Here is an 18,043-nt window from a genome sequence, read left to right on the forward strand (position 1 = left end):
CAAGGGTCGAGGGTGCTGATTAGAAACAACGTTTCGTCCGGGATATGCTCTTCCGAAAGAGAGGGTGCAGAAGGAGATGGCAAAGAACAGAGCAATTCAGCAAAGACCAGAGACTTCTTAGACTTGGCAGCAGTAAATTCCAAGTCAAACTCTTGGAGGATTACGATCCATTTCGAGTATTTTCCCCCCAGCAACTGACGCGACAAAATGTACGTCATTGGGTTACAGTTAGAAATCACGGTCGTGGTGCACAACAGGATATAATGCCGGAAACGTTGGACGGCGCAAACAGCGGCCAATGCCAACTTCTCGACGTAAGCGTAGCGAGTTTCCGTATCCAAGAGGTTGCAGCTGAGGTAATAGATAACATTCTCATTGTCGTCATCATCATCTTGCACTAGAACCATGCCGATAGTGGTATCGGCGGCAGCCAGATAGAGAGTATAATCACGATGGTAGTTTGGAGGTCTTAATAATGGATCAGAGACAAGGAAGCCCTTGAGTCGCTCGAAAGACTCCTGAGCGATAGCATCCCAATGAAAGGGTGTGTCTCGCTTCAACAACTGTGTGAAACCCTTAGCCACCTCGGCATAATTCGGAATGAATCGTCTAAGGAAATTTGCTTTGCCCTGCAAGCTCTGCAACTGCTGCAAAGAAGCAGGGGGAGGAAGATTCAAAATGGCCTCGACTTTGAGGGGATCCAGACGGATGCCTTCTCGGGAGACGATAAACCCGAGTAGTCGGCCCAATTCAACGCAGAAGACACACTTATGAGGATTGAGCCTAATACGGTAGTGTCGGCAGCGGAGAAAAATGTTGCAAAGATGGGAGGGATGGTCCTGACGCTTGACTGAATGAGCTGGGAGGTCATCCAGGTACGGCTGTACAATGTGACGAATGTCATGAAAGGCATAGGACATTGCACGTTGGAACGTAGCGCCGGCATTCTTTAGACCGAAAGGGAGCTTCTTATAGGCAAAAGTGCCCCAAGGACAGATAAAATCCGTCTTATGTTGATCAACAGGTGCAATGTTGATCTGGTTATATCCAGAGAAGCTGTCCATAAACGAGTAAATTTCGCTTCCTACACACTCATCGATAAGTTGATCGATGAAGGGTGTAGGGAAGTTATCCTTAGAACAGGCACGACTGATATCACGGTAATCAACACAGACTCGGATAGTGCCCTGCTTTTTGTTCACAGGGACTATATTAGAAACCCAATCCGTCAGTGGAATGGGGTAAATGAAACCAGCCTTGAGAAGCTTTTTGACTTCTGCTTTGATGGCTGCGGCCTTTCGGGGGTGCACAGGGCGTAAGCGTTGACGAACAGGCTTAGCACCTGGATACGTAGGTATCTCGTGCACCACTATACTAGGGTCGATGCCAGGCATTTCTTCATAGGACCAAGCAAAGACATCACGAAACTCGCGAAATAGGTCAGTGTAGAGTTGAACTTCCTCTGGAGTGCAAGTGACTCCAATATGAATGTGCTCAACAATCCCTGGTTTCACAGAGATGTCGATGGGTTGGGTTTGCGTAATGTTCCCCATATTTCCCTCAGAAGATACTTGGTAAATTTGAATAGGCGTTTGGAGGGGCGAGGATGGGATACACGGAGAAAACCGCTCAAGACATGCGATCATTTCCTGATGGGCAGGGAGAAAGGAAGAGCGGTGGTGATGATCTAACCAAAGGAGCTCCTCAAGAGACATGGTCTCTATGATGGCTTCATCGGAAGGAAATATTTCCTTTAATGGATCCGACGTAGCACTATCTCCAAGCCAAGGGAAATGAACATACGAATTGGGAACACTTCTCGAAAGAGCAGGTTCGGGAGGGGGAGCCGATGCAGCAACGATTTCGACATAGTTGAGCTTGGCAGGACTCAACGGCATCATATCACCCCAGGAGTCTATCTGATTAGTGGGAGGAAGGACCCACAGATCAGAACGTACGGAAATCATGTTAATAGGGGCGAGATTCGGAGGTGGAAGAGGAAAGACACCCATTAGGGCGAGATATTTAAAGAGCCCAGCTCCCACACTCTCGAATGATTTAGAGGTATGCTCCACGAATGGCGCATTACCTTCAGAAGAAGAGGCGAAGAAGGAGAGCTGGTCCACCATGACAATCTTCCCTTGATGAGGGAAACGAATGACACGAAAAAGGGAGGAAGCCACGGCTTGCACGGTGTATGTCCAGCTACGTCCAAGGAGGAGGTTGTAGGTAAGATTAGCGTCGACAACTTCTACCGTCTTCCCTTCCAAAGAGATGGGCAAGCGTTGGAGGATACCGTAAGGACGAGACTCTCTTCCATCAAAGGCTTCTAACGTCGTAGGAGATTGACTTAACGTAGGAGAACCAATAGCCTTCCAGCAAGCAACAGACATGATGCAAGTTGAGGCACCCTCATCAATGACTGTACGATGACTTGTTTTGCCATTGATGATGACCTGTATAAGGAAAGCGACTTGGTGAGGCAGTCTCGGCGTAAATCCCTCGAGATCGAAAGAAATCAAATCTGAATCAGCCGGGTCTATGCCACCGATAGCCGATAGCAAGGACTTCCTCTGGGAGGGGCAGCTCTGGAGGACTTCTAGAGCGGACATAGCAGACGGAGCCTGAGCTAAGTCCTCAACAATGCTATAGTGCTGGGCAGCACGAGCATTAGGGTTGTAAGACGACTTCCGGAGTACACCTTTCGGAGGGGGTCGGGGGATCGTCTCAGTGCTGGGTCTTTCGATGTGGAGAGGACCAGAACTAGACGGAGGAGCGCTGGAGGGGACCTCCGGCTCTTTCCCGGCATGAGATGGATATTCTTTCGCTCGAGTGGTGACATGGATGGGAATCGTTCCAGCCATGAAGACTTGAGAGCCGAATGAAGAAGAGGGTTGCGATGGATCTGCCACCATTTGAGTTTGCTGGGAAGGGAAAGGTTCTTTAAGCACGGCAGGAGTCCCAGGAGCACCTTTCAATAATCGACTAACTTCGGACTGCCTAGGGCAGTCTTTGGTGTAGTGATCCTCATCACAGATGAGACAAGGATACTTAGGTTTACGTTTGGCTCCTTCCTCGGGTGGAGGCTTAGGGGAATCCTATTTGGGTTGTTCGGATTTATTCTTGGCTTTCCCTTTCTTTTTCCCTTTCGAAGATTTATCCGCCGTGGTGGACTAAACGGCGTTTACCTCGGAGGTACTTCCAGAATTAGATTGGCCCTGAGAAGCATTTCCATTAGAAGCATTCTACTTTTGCTTTCCAGGGTTCACGGTCGATTAGTTTGATGACGAGTTTACAGAGCCAATAACTCCGTCAACAGATGGTTTTGGCGGGGCCTTGGATTGTCCGGGCCTCGGGGCGTCTGGCAAATAATCATATAAAGTACCCAACTGAGAGTATACTAAGTCAAGGTACTGAGCACGCACGATAGCTTGCTCTTCAGTTACACAAGCTCCCACGCCGTCTCCATTCATGTATATGATCGGATATATGCGTAGCCGTGTCCTGTTTGAGATACGTAAGGAGATGTGTCCCTGTCTCATACCGAATGGGTAACTGAAAATGAGTTAGGAATGCCATAGCCAGCGAGTTGAAATCTTGAAATGTTCTGCGATTCAGCTCAATATACCACTTAGCGGCCGAGCCGGTGAGAGTTCTTTGAAAGAGGCGGAGCCGGATAGAGTCATCAAGCCATGAGTTCGATGAGCACCAAAGGTGATAGGTCATGACATGGGCTTGAGGGTCTTCACCAGCTTTGCCATCGAATTTTGGGCAATCACCGGGTATTTTAGTCGGAACTGGTGGCCAATATGGGTTATGAAGAATGGGATCATTCGTCAACTTGGACACATCTGGAAGTTCCAACGTCGCTAAGAAAGGCAACTGAGGATTAAAATACATTTGTGGCTGCAGAAGACAGGTAGTACCAGGGTTCCAACCAGGTGGTGGTTGCCCCCATGGACTTTGTCCGGATGGGCCCGGCCCGAAGGGGCTTTTCCCATAGGGATTTTGCCCGTAGGGGTTCTGTCCATATGGATTCTATCCATAAGGATTATGTCCATATGCAGACAGTTGACCCTGAGTCTGCCCCCCAGCACCCCATGGATTAGCAACTTGACCTGCAGGTGCAACGTACTGATAATTCTGGTAAGGAGTGTTATAGACATTTTTGTGCCTTGCATCACTGAGCATGAAATGTCAATAATCAAGGGATCCAAAGTCCCTAAACATGTTGTTCCTACCCCTAGAGGAACAAGGCCAGCAAACCACAACACTTAATAAAAGTTCTCCACCTGAAAACATTCAAAAACAAGGCAATTCTGGATCATGTCAACTGCTCCACTGAGCATCTGCGCTGAATGTCAACTGCTCCATTGTCTACCTGTGTTGAATGTCAACTGCAAAGAAGGCTACCTGCGCTGGGCGAGTTTGGACATGTGGCAGAGTCATTCCTCAAGGTGTCAATGCCCAGGAAGCTTCCAAAATGACACTTGGATCAGGGAATTCGATTGGTGATGAGTAAGAGGTTCCAAATCTCCAAGTGGAAGCAAGAACCTCCAAGTGGACTCAAGAACTGAAGTGAGAGAGGACACTAGTCAGCTTCATGCCAGCCTCAAGCTGACTCATCTTTTCTCCAAAACTCCTATATATAGATCTCTCTCATGAGGTCTAGGGGGGCTGGAATTTGGTATTTGCAAAGAATTGTTGTTGGTTTGTGGCTAGAAATATTGGGTGTATTATGCTTTGAAAGGAGCTGAAGAAGGGATTCCATTTTGCTGGGAAGGAGATGCTGGGTTGGAGCCCTATGGGTTGTATCTCTTCCTGAACCCTGTTACTTTCAATAAAGCTATCTTGATTCTTTCCTATATTCTGGTGTATTTTGTGTAATTGCATTAGTATATTTGATTTACTTCTAATCCTAAATCATTTATGAATATGTATATTTGCCTTTGTATTATGTTCTTCTCTTGTTGCAAGTAGTTGTTCTCTTGTCACAGGTAGCTGTTCTCTTGTGATCTCGTGGGATTCAAGTAGTTGTTCTCTTGATCAAGCGAGGAAGCAAGTAGCTGTGGACACACAAAGAGAAGAGGATCTAGTTCGAGGGACAACCGGAAGATAACGGTAAGTCTGCCGATCTCCTCTCTTTCATATTTCATAAAGGAAGAAATCATGATAGCTGCATTCGTTTGTTGCTAAGGCGCTGTCACACCTTAGGTGGATAGGATCGTCCTAAATAGGCATTTTTCCCCACAACAAATTGGCGACTCCGCTGGGGAAGAACTTGTTTATTCATTTCATTTGTGTTTCCGTCATTTGTTTACTTCATAGACTTGACAGCAACTCTTGAACTGCATCTTTCCCGGATGCAAAGTAAAAGTTGCTGCTTTGATCCAGTATGTTGGACTTGTCTATGATTTAAACTAGATCCACAAATGATTTGATTGATCCTTGTGATAGTCTTTAGTACCCTATCAAAGCATCCCTCTATTTATACCTTGCCTGTGTTTCTGATTTGGCCTGAAACAGTTGATTTTTGAACATTTTGCAACCCAGAAACCAAGGGAAACGAGAGTTTCTCTCTTCATCGCAGGCACTGTGAAGGCAGTCTGCATTTCAACGCAGGTCCCGAAGCGGCTACCTGCGCTGAATGTCAAACTGACAGGGTTGGACCTGCGCTGAACCAGTGTGGCCTTGTGCAGCTGGGGTTCTTTGTCCTCTTTTGCCCTGTTTTGATCTCTGTTTTTGCAGCCTTTAACCAAGTAGGTGCTAGTCTGATAACCCTTTTCTTTGCCTGAATTCCGCCCCAATTTTTGTACAAAAAGATTGTGAATGTTTTTATGTGTTTTTGGTGTCATTTACAGTCTTCCTTTGCATGAGTAAAGTAGTCTTTCTGTAGCCTTTGTTTCAGATCTGATTGAGATTGATCTTAGAAGAGAGTTCATTGGCTGTTTGTTCAGATTGACCATAGTTTTACTTTTGCTTATTGGTTTGAGTTTGTTCTTTTCAAAGTATCAAAAACGAGTCTTTATTTCGAAAATCGCAAAGTGATTGTAATCTCTTCTACCCTTGTTGATTTCGAAGAAAAGAGAACTTGTTTATTTTGATCATTGTAAAAGCAAATTCAAAGTTGTGCAAAAAGCTTTCTTTGTAGGCATTTATACTAAGAAAGTGAAAACAAACACCTGCATTGTGCATTTTGCATTTGATAAGTTTGCATGTTGGATTTAGGGAAAGTGCATTAGAGTGTGCTGATTGCTCTTTGAGAAAAGATAGTCGCTCTCTTTTCCCTTAGTAGCTAGGATTTTCAAAGTTGAAAGATTGTAAAGCTTGCTTATCATCTTAGACTGCATTTAGGAAGTTGTATCATACATCTCGTGGTGAACCTTGAAAGGCAAACTTTAAAAAGATCAACCTAAAATAAACTGAATGAATCTAACAACGCTTTGTAACCTAACGCACAACATAGAGGTCTAGGCTAGAGATGTGTTCCGGCGTCGTTAAACATAGTGACTGTCGATCTCGAAGAAGGTGGGCGATTCCTCCTGAGATTCGGTGGCACTAATACGGAATGTGCTCCCACGTACCGTCGCGTATATATTGGGAGACCCCTATAGGCATATATCTTTTATCCTTAGGAAGCCGTGTCGGCCGCCCTACTAATCGCAATGCAGTGAACACAGCATTCACGAAGATCGACCACCTGTACCGTAAAAAGTATTCTGTGGTTTTGCAAAAGGTTTGGCACACCCTCTGCCTAGATCTCCAGAGCAGTTTCTTTTAGCCTTTTTCAGACTCTATAACAGAAAAAGTCCATCCGAGCATTTGTCACTTCGGGCTCGTTAAAACATCGAAGGAGACTAGAGTCATCTTTAGCTTTTTCTCGACTCTTTAAAACTGAAAAAGCAAGTTGTGTCTAAAAGCGTCGTTAACAATTTATTTTAAAGGGAACAATCACCCTTTAATCCTGTGTTGATCTTTAGGTTGAAAAGATGGAGCACACCAACCAAGGAGTTCCCTTGGGTGGAAATCCTAGTCCCTTCTCCTCTTGGGGAGATGTTGGTGCGCCCCACATGGCCACATTGTCGCTTCCAGGACTGACAATTGGCCTACCAGTTTGGCTCTTTTCGACCAATGTCGTTCAGAATATCAACACTCCTGAACAGTCGAGTCAACAGTTAGATCAGACAAGAGTTGCCTCCCAGCCTTCCACTTCATCTTCCTCCCCTCCTTCCTCTTCGCTTGACGGAACTGGTCGATCAAAAAATCGGGTTCCTAAGGAGAAGAAGGAGAAGAAGAAGAAAGAAAAGAAGAAGAAGGAGCCTAAGGCGACTGGGGGCAAACAAATGTCATCTAACAAAAATCCACACACCACACTTGTAAGGCCTAAATCGCCATGCATCATATGCAGGGGAGACCACTTCCATAGAGATTGTCCCTGTATCCCACGGATACTAAGAGACTGGTCCCCCCGTTTGCACAATTCGGGAGCATCGACCTCTGATAGCCATGTCGACTGCTCACCGTCAACTAGTGGGAGTGAAGCTCCAGGACAGAATGGGAAAGTTAAATTTCCCTGCAGACTGTGTGAAGGCGATCACGCCATCCACTGTTGTCCCTTCTTAGACGAGGCAAAAAGAGTTCTGGAAGATCGTCCGATTTTACGAGCGAATCTTCCTCCTGGATATCAAAAACTCCTGCCAAGTCCCTTACTTTGAGAATCCGGCTGAGCCACTTAGATGGTCAGCCGAAGCACCCGTCATTGAAGAAGAACCGTCTGGATCCATGCCTGACGAAAGTCAAAAGGTTGATACGGAAGTTGACCCGGTTTTGCCTTCAGAGGCTCCATCTTCGAATGACACCATCACAGAGGAGGATACAGATGACACCGTCCAAGTTCTCTTCATCAGCACTGACTCTGATGATCAAGGCGGCAATGCCACCATTCCTTTGTCGCAGGAAGGAAGTTCATCAGAGCGCTATCCGGCCGTATATTCGGTCCCACCACCAAGCAACCTGGTTGTGTCCTTTGATTGGAACCAACTAGGCAAACCACGGTTGCCAGCCAGTGTGCCATTCAGAATTATTTGTCAAATATACAGAATGGTAATGGCTGGCACTATCATTGATGAGGGGGCATCTGTGAGTATCCTTTCCTCTATTGCTTGGAGAGCGCTTGGTTCGCCAGCACTCTTACCTGAGATGAGAAATCTATCAGGTTTTGATAAAGGAACCAGTCGACCTTTAGGGATCCTCCCCAATGTGCCTATAACATTGAAAGGGAAGACCATTCAAATGAACGTGATGGTCGTTCAAGGACCCTTGGATTATAACCTACTCCTTGGACGAGACTATATATATTGCATGGGAGCTGTAGTCTCCTCACTCTTTAGAGTAATGTGTTTTCCACATGAAGGAAGAATGGTCAAGCTCGTAGACCAACTTTCGTTTCCCGGATCACACATCGCAAATAGTCAAGCGCCATCCCTAAATGGTCTATTCATGCAAGAAGTGTCTCAACCCACAGTCCGTCCTCCTGATGAGCGCGAGTAATCCGGGAGGATATGACTGGAACCCAGGGGGCATGCATCCTGGCCTGCTTCGGCAGGGAAACTTTGGGTATAGAATAGGTTTCCGCGGGAGAATATGACTAGTCCGTACCCCGTCCGTGGATGGAAGAGGGGTTGTTCTAGAATAAGATTCTTTTGTCAAAGTTACGTGTTTGACAACAGTCATTCACCCTTGTCTATTTCGATAGACATTGCCGAGGAAGTGTTTTGTTAGAAAAGTTAACGAGACAATCTTTGGGTGACCTGAAAGAGGTAAGCCTCTCTCGATTAAAACAAATGTTTTGGCGGAGGGTAAGTAGAGGTAACCTTGAAACTCTGTTTTATACCTGGGGGCATGCAAACCTTTTGGAGTGCAAGCAAAGAACGGTTATTTATCTGTTTTTTTGGGTTAGTCGTTTCCTAACTTGCATAAAGAAAGGAGAGTGAGCATAGCTTTGGTAAGGCGCAAGCTCGATAAAAAATGGGATCTTTCATGAGACACTCTTAATCAAATGACTGGGTAATCGAGCAGTTTTAGCATAAAGTTCATGCTCGCTAAAAAATAAACGCAAGATCCGAGCAGTTTTAACGCGGTCTTCATGCTCGTTAAAAAATAAATATAAGCAGTGAGCAATGTTTCCTCCAGAGTTTAAGCTCATTTTTATCTAAAAAATGAACCTATCCCGGTAAATAACCGCTGTGATCGTAAATTTATCAGCCATAAAAGCCTTGGTCGTGTTTGCACCTGCCACCTCCACTTTCATTTGGCCGATCGTTCACCTCCATTTGATTGTTTACCCATTTTGAGGAACAGCTGCGAAGAGTGATTTCACCTAGCCATCCTTGTGACACTGCCGTGATTGGAAAATTCCAACCTGTACCTGGAATCAATTGCTATCCATGTTTATCACTCGTTCCTCAAAAGACGAGTCTTCTTTAAGCTCTTTTCAACTGACTCGTAAAATATGAAAAGATTGCCAAGTTTTGGCCTTCCAGCTTGTTAAAAGGACCAGAAGAGCTATCCCTCCTCTAGATTTTAATCTTTTTGGACCTGAGGGATTATTGCACAAAAAGATCGAGCGCTTGTTTTGTTCGGCTCGTTAAAGATATCGAAAACTCATCCCTTTCGTATTGTTTTATACTTTTTTGGATTTAAGGGAATAGATGACGAAAAAGGAATTTTGGAGTTGACTTTATGTACCTTTTCAGACTCTCTAAAAATGAAAAGGACCGAGTTATCCTTGTCGTTAGACTCGTTAAAATGATTAAATAGCGACAAACTTGTCTTTAGACGAGAACGAGTTTCCCTATCGCTAAGCTCGTTAAAACATAGCGATGGGCTTGCCCGAAGGGCAGGTTATAGAACAAGCATATGTTATCCTCCTCAAGCTTGACAAAAATAAAGAGGTACTGGTCAGCAATGACTGGGGAAAAATTGGGAAAGATCAAGAAAACTTTGATGGTAGCAGGTCGCTCTTGAACATGACACTTTTCCTCCGTATCACATTCGGGTTGGGTTGTTTCATTCACCGGTCACATCACCATGGTCTTGCCATACCATCCATATTTGGGGTAATGCTACCGATCCATCGCATCAGTGTCGCCATATGTTCAAGAGAAGTCGTTCAGAAAGAGTCAACCGGGTCCCACCCACTGCCATACATTATCCTTCATCCATTCATGACCGCCACCCTGAATCATATGTCACAGATTGTTTTCACCTCCATTAAAATCATTAGCTCCGTTCCGTGTCACTGATGTGGGATTCATTAAGGCCCTCCTTTGACGGATCGCTCCTTGTCGACATCAACTCATTATCCAAGGAGTTGATCTAGGAACAACCCCTTCAGTACTTTGAAGCTTGCATGCCTCAATGGCAAGTTTCTCACTTCCGGCGACAGGTATACATCAATGACCTTCGACCAGAAGATTTTGCGTGGTGTTCGACGCCAAGTCCTTTATTCACACCACGTGAATTGTACTGCAGTACCTTGAGGGTCATTATCATTATCGTTGATTCCTCTCGCGCTTGTTAACGGTTTACATCATTGACCGGTAATCAAGCGATGTCTTTCCATGTTCGACTTCAGTGCAATTCTCACATGGATCGACTTGTACTTAGAGTGAAGATCGAACGAGTTTGAAGACCCCGGATCTAGTTTCATCCATCCGGGCTGCAATATATATTCAGGAAAAATAAAGACATTTGACATGTACATCATTGCAGCAGATGATCATCCTATTCAAAGGATGATAATTTCACCAAAATTATCAGTCTACCATCAGACAATCGGCTGTTCTATGTACAAAAATGAATTTATAAAGCTGAGCATGGGAATGCCCGCCTCAGCTAGATCATGAAAGCAGAATGAATCATAATGTATTGTATTGTATTTTATTACAGGTCTCCTCCCAGCAGATGGATGAACTTCGGACCCTCCTGGATAAAGCATTTCACCCGATGAACGGCCTCATACTTTAGGGGGCAACTGTTATAGACATTTTTGTGCCTTGCATCACTGAGCATGAAATGTCAATAATCAAGGGATTCAAAGTCCCTAAACATGTTGTTCCTACCCCTAGAGGAACAAGGCCAGCAAACCACAACACTTAATAAAAGTTCTCCACCTGAAAACACTCAAAAACAAGGCAATTCTGGATCATGTCAACTGCTCCACTGAGCATCTGCGTTGAATGTCAACTGCTCCACTGTCTACCTGCGTTGAATGTCAACTGCAAAGAAGGCTACCTGCGCTGGGCGAGTTTGGACATGTGGCAGAGTCATTCCTCAAGGTGTCAATGCCCAGGAAGCTTCCAAAATGACACTTGGATCAGGGAATTCGACTGGTGATGAGTAAGAGGTTCCGAATCTCCAAGTGGAAGCAAGAACCTCCAAGTGGACTCAAGAACTGAAGTGAGAGAGGACACTAGTCAGCTTCATGCCAGCCTCAAGCTGACTCATCCTTTCTCCAAAACTCCTATATATAGATCTCTCTCATGAGGTCTAGGGGGGCTGGAATTTGGTATTTGCAAAGAATTTTTGTTGGTTTGTGGCTAGAAATATTGGGTGTATTATGCTTTGAAAGGAGCTGAAGAAGGGATTCCATTTTGCTGGGAAGGAGATGCTGGGTTGGAGCCCTATGGGTTGTATCTCTTCCTGAACCCTGTTACTTTCAATAAAGCTATCTTGATTCTTTCCTATATGCTGGTGTATTTTGTGTAATTGCATTAGTATATTTGATTTACTTCTAATCCTAAATCATTTATGAATATGTATATTTGCCTTTGTATTGTGTTCTTCTCTTGTTGCAAGTAGTTGTTCTCTTGTCACAGGTAGCTGTTCTCTTGTGATCTCGTGGGATTCAAGTAGCTGTTCTCTTGATCAAGCGAGGAAGCAAGTAGCTGTGGACACACAAAGAGAAGAGGATCTAGTTCGAGGGACAACCGCAAGATAACGGTAAGTCTGCCGATCTCCTCTCTTTCATATTTCATAAAGGAAGAAATCATGATAACTGCATTCGTTTGTTGCTAAGGCGCTGTCACACCTTAGGTGGATAGGATCGTCCTAAATAGGCATTTTTCCCCACAACAAGGAGTGACATGCATCTGTTGATAATTTGATAAGGGGTAAACTGAGTTTGCCCCTGGGGTTGCTGGTAGCCATACATTTGTTGAGCTCCATACTGAGCCTGATAAGAAGGTTGCGCTTGGTAAGAAGGTTGGAGCCGTGGCCCACCTTGCATTTGATAACCAATTTGACTTTGGGGCCCATAAAGATGTCCTTGAACAGGTCGGGCTTGGACCATCTGGCCGGAAGGTTGGCCTGGTTGGGTTTGGGATGGACCTGTTTGCCTAGAAGGATGTGCTTGCTGGGTACCAGGTTGTCCTTGAGCAACCAAGGGTTGTCCTTGCGGAACAGATGGTTGAGCGGGGTGGACGGCCGGTTGACCTTGAGGTTGGCCAGCCTGTCCAGAAGGATGACTAAGCCGGGCAGTGGGTTGGCCTTGCTGCGTAGAAAGCTGACCCGTTTGCCCAGAAGGATGAATAGACTGAGCAGTGGGTTGGCACTGATGTACGTAAGGCTGCCCCCCTTGCCTAGAAAGATGACTAGACTGAGCAGTGGGTTGGCCCTGCTGTACGTAAGACTACCCCCCTTGCCCAGGAGGATACCCCTGTTGGACTGCCGGTTGACCTTGTGGAATATAAGTTTGTCCAGCTTGTCCAGAGGGATAACCCTGTTGGAGACCAGGTTGGCCTTGTTGGATGTAAGGTTGTCCTGGTTGTCTAGACGGGTAACCTTGTTGGGTACCAGGTTGCCCCGGATAACCAGAAGGTTGACTCAGATAGGTAAACGATGGACCACCAGCGGCCGAAGGTTGTCCCTGATAGGGTTGTCCTTGTGGGCCCCCAGATTGTCCTGGGTAAGACTGGCCATAATACGGCTGCCCTTGGGGGGCTTGCACATAAGGTGGCTGGCCTTGGTTAGGCGGTCCTTGAAGCTGTGCAGGCATTGCTTGGCCTCCATGAAAAGAGTGAGTACTAGGGTCCCAAGCAATGGATAACGGTACCGAAACCTCAACGAAAGGTTGAGTAGGCAAGGGTTGAGAGAGTTGAAGGTATTGACCAGTAGAATCATAATAAAAGAGTGGACCTTGCGTGTTCGGATCCTGAACAGCTTGCCCATAGGCATCATATGGCCCCCCTCCTGGAACAGGACCAGAAGAGGGTGGAGCACTTTGTGCAGGGTGGACAACTCTAGGCGAGAGTTCCGGCTGGCCACTACTCACTTGACCGTGAGGGGGACCAGCACCAGTGTTCAAAGATGAGGATGTTGTTATGGCACTAACGACCGGAGTTGAATGTGCTACACAAACAGTTGGATTCGTCGGAACTGAGGTAACAGGTGTAGGATGGGGTTGTGAAACAAAAGGTCCGGTGGTGGGAGTGACATGAGGATCCCACATGGTCGAAGCAGGAGTCCTGGCAGCTACCCTATCCCTCAACGACTGATAGCGCGGGGGGAGTGGAGAAGTAACTGGGATGGGAGTGTCAATATTCGACACCACAGGTGTCTCACTCGTGCCAGGAGATGTCTCATCCATGTGGGAGGTAGACATTGGAGACGAAACACTAGGGGGGGTAAACGGAATATCGTCCTCATCAGGCTCCCAAATCGGGTTCCAATGAATTTCGTAACCTTCGTCGTCCGGAGCACGAGAGTTGATCGGTTGGATACTCGGGATAATAGGAAGAGTATCACTTACAACCGGTACCTCGGGAGCAACAGAAGATGGAGACCCTTGATCACTTGGAACGGGGGTCGACGGTTCAGCCAGGATGACAAACTTCAAACAAGACCTAAGGGAGTCTAACGATAAAGGACCCTACTCAAACTAACGCACACAAGATCTAACCAGGTGATGTTAACGTGGCCGAATAAATTTTTAAGACACAGGAACTAAACTTGACCTTTTCATGTTTTAAGAGTCGAGAAAAGGACGAAAAGATGACTCTAGTCTCCTTCGAATGTTTAATGAGCACGAAGTGACAAGATGCTCACTGGCACCTTTTCTTTTAAGGAGTCCGAAAAGGATCAAAAGTGACTACTCTGGAGACTCTAGGCAAAGGGTTTACCAGGCAATCCGTAAAACTGCTTATACACCTTGGCAATCGTATGAGAACCAAGGACTTTCCGTACTGCAGTCAATCTTCCCGAATGTTGTGTTCGGTGCGTTACGGCTCGCAAGGCGGCAGACTCGGCTTCCTATGGATCAAGGATAAAAGCCTAGTGGGGTCTCCCCATATACGCGACGGTACGTGGGAGCACAATCCGTGTTAGACCACTATCGAGTCACAGAAGGAGGAATCACCCAACCGTAATGTGAAACAATAGTGACTATGTTTAAAGACGCTGAAACACATCTCTAGCCTAGACCTCTAAATGTTTGCGTTAAGTTCCAATGCATTTTTAGGTTTATTCAATTTATTTTATGGTTGATCTTGAATTAAGTTTCGGTTTCAGGTCCTACCGTATGATCTCTCACAATTGCCTAGATGCAAACTACATGCCAAAGAATACCATTTCGTTCGATGAATTCTAACTATGAGAGGGTTAAGAATTTTTTATCAAACAAAATGAACACAATCAATCAAACCATCTAATGCAGCTAATGGAAAGGAAATGAAACTTTTTCTTTTGAGAACACAAATCAATGAAACGCTCTTTTTCCCATCAACTATTGAATGAAAAAGATATTAGTTCGATTTCTTTTCCAATGGCACAATGCACTTAAAATGAATTTTGAGAGATAGCAACACCGAGTAAAGAGAAATAAAATCACTCAATGAAAAACACGACAAAGTTCCCAAAACACCAAAACAGTTCCCCAAATCAAAGGAAAAACAAAGGCTTGTACGAGCTATGTGATCTAAGCCCAACAAGGCAAAATGAAATCCAAGCAAGAAGGAAGCAAGTCACTTGGAAATCAACCAAAAACACTTCAACAATCGCTGAGCAAGTGTAAAAAGAAATCACAAAGTTGGCTGGACAATCAAGAAACCCAAGACTCCTACAGAAGGCTTGACACACACGGCCACTAGATGCCCTAGGGCTAAGGTGTGAAATCAACAGAGAAAATCAAACACCCGGAGGATGGGGGTTAAAACCAGTCAAACAGGGATCAAACACACTCCAGCAACTGTAAAAGATGTGGCAAGATACAAACCAAGCAGGCAAACAAGCGGACTGGAAAGGTTAACAGGCCTGGCGCGACTGTCAGGCTGTAACTCGCGCTATAAAGGGATTGGCGCGGGTTGTTAGTTAGTAACATGCGCCAATTGGCGCGACTGTCAGAGGAAAAGTCGCGCTAATAAAGTTTGCCCAATCAAAAAGAAAAACAGATGACCCTAAGCTCGGTTTACAACACCTAGGTAAGCCAAGAAGCAAGAGACAGCAAGAAACTCAATCCAGAAAGCTATCTAAGCAAGCAAACAAGAAAACCAAAGAGACAAGACTCTCCCCAGCGGAGTCGCCAAATTGTTGGAGAGGTAAATCCCCTCTACGGATAGAGGCGATCCCTACTAGCCCAGAACGGGTCTAGCAACAATCAGTCAATGCTACCATGCAAGTTCCTAATTGCAAATAAAAGGTAGGCAATGAAAACCTACTTGGATTCCAACGCTAATGTTTGATGAAGAGACGTCGCCCTCGCTCCTTCGCTTTGGCCGGTCACAATCCTCCACGATCCTCGTGAATAGACACCTGCACACACAAAGAGAAACACGAACACAAGCATGAAATATAATAAATGCAATTATACATCAGTCAGAAAGGACATAACTCACATTAACCATTACAAAGACAAATGAGAGTGGAACCATAATAGTAGTCATCTATTATTAATAATCAACAAAAGAGAATACAACCAATGTTCTGACGTTGAGTCCTCCTTTGGCTGGGTGCTCAGCTACACAAGTCTTGCAAAGCATGAGGGGATGGGGAACAAGCCTCTCTCTCTCTAGTAACAAGATCTCCTTACTTAGATTAAGCCTTATGGACACAAGGAAAGCTCTTGCAACTCTTCTTGATCTCTTGATATCTTCCTTACAGCATCAACATTACCACTACCATTACTACTAGCTTGCTCAAGGTATGGAGACAAGCTTTTATAGATGAAGGAGGGAAAGATAAGATCAATCACATTAATCATGGATTTGGCATTATCACTTGGAAACTTCCATGGAAGGGTGGCAAACTACTTCCCATTCAAGGAGATTCGAAGCCAAACCATCCTCACCTAACATAGACTCAGTTGGTGAATGAGTTGGAGAGAACTTTCGGAAGTTTATTTGTTAAAAAGTTTACCCAAGTTGGTTGGCGCGATTGCGACTCTGGGACAGAGCGCCAACTGGCGCGCCCTCTTCAGAGGATTTCCCCCATTGGCGCGGGCAGTAAACCGTGGACCCGCGCTAATGAAAAAAGAGTTGTTTTCATGGGTTTTCTTCAGGAGATGTCTTCAGGGCATATGAAGCTCATACTTAGAGGAATATGATGCAAGTGGTTTCAGGTCATGTCACTTCTCACAGGTCCCGGAATGAGTCCTCCGGTGTGCGGGAGAGTGGTAACAGGGACGGTGACAAATGGTGACAAATTGCTGTGTAACACCACTAATCCAAAATCAAGCAAGAACACAAATAAATACAAATATAACCAAAAATACAAAGGTGTAGCAGAAATAACACTTCACTTCATCAATCTCAAAGAATGAAAATATGCTAACATACAGAATGGAAAGAAATTGGCTCGGGCAATAATAACTTATCTTTGAGAAGCAATGTGGCGACTACATGCATATGAATTGTGTTACAATGAGACTCAATGAACTTTTTATTATTGAACAATAAGGGAAAGCCATAAAAAATCAAAACCCTAACCCCAAGAGATGGAACATAAAGAGTTTGTGGGCCCCATTGGGGTTATTTAAACAGCCAACTTCCTGAGGTCGTAACTTGGTCATATTATCTATGTTTGGCGTGTATGATACCTCGTTGAAAAGATCTCCCTGAGTACGACACGATTTTCTATAGATCCCTACCATTGGCTACGAGTCTGCTACAGACATAAAAAAACATCGTTTAGGGGGTCAAAACTACTCCGGAAGTTCAGGACCCAAAAAATTGCTAACAATATATTTTACTGCTATAAACAAGGAAACTAATGAAACCTACCGGAGGTCTAGGTGGAATAGGTAGGTCACTATCAATATCCACCTGGATCATGGATCTAGGGAATGGATTTTTTAAATATTACATTTCAACTAATTTTAAATATCCTATTATGTTCTTATCTAATAATTTATTGTTTCATTTATTTATCTCACTTGTTTTTATCATTTTCTATTACTATTTTAATGTAGATGTGGTGTTCCTCGATGGGAGTGTTAATCTTGATATGATGGATTCATTGGAGGTTGTTCCCTCCTCCTCCCAAGTGTACCTGCTCAATTAAGGAGCTTAGGCGTTTTTACTGTCGGTTGGTGTTTGCATGCAGGGATATGGGTGGCAACATCTTCCTTTAACGTGTTTTTCCTTACAATCTTTGCCCCATGGAACAATTAACATGAATAGTGGTGAGGACATGCCCTTTCAGTTGTTGTCTCTCCATTTCTTTGAGGTTTTGTTGTCCTCCCTAGTTCAATCTTTTGTTGTTGAATATGTACGGTAATATTTCCTTTCAAGGGTGTATTCAAGGTCCTATTAGTATGTTGGTGAGCAAGCTCTAACTTATTTCTTTTATATTATTTCGATGCTTAATCTTGTGTCCTTTTGTTAGTTGGGTCATTCATATTTTATTTCTATTTGTTCTGAGGTTAATTCTCCAATCCTTGAGGCTTTTTATTGGTCAATGAGGGCCTTTCAGTCTTCATTTCAATCAGGTCTTGAGTTATCTTGTGCTTGTTGTTCGAAATAGCTATAAGTTTTCTTGTAGAATTTCATTA

This window comes from Pinus tabuliformis, chromosome 2_1 (assembly GCF_031772625.1).
Source record: "Pinus tabuliformis cultivar Carrire ecotype Pingquan chromosome 2_1, CPIR1, whole genome shotgun sequence".
Classification (NCBI taxonomy): Eukaryota; Viridiplantae; Streptophyta; class Pinopsida; order Pinales; family Pinaceae; genus Pinus; species Pinus tabuliformis.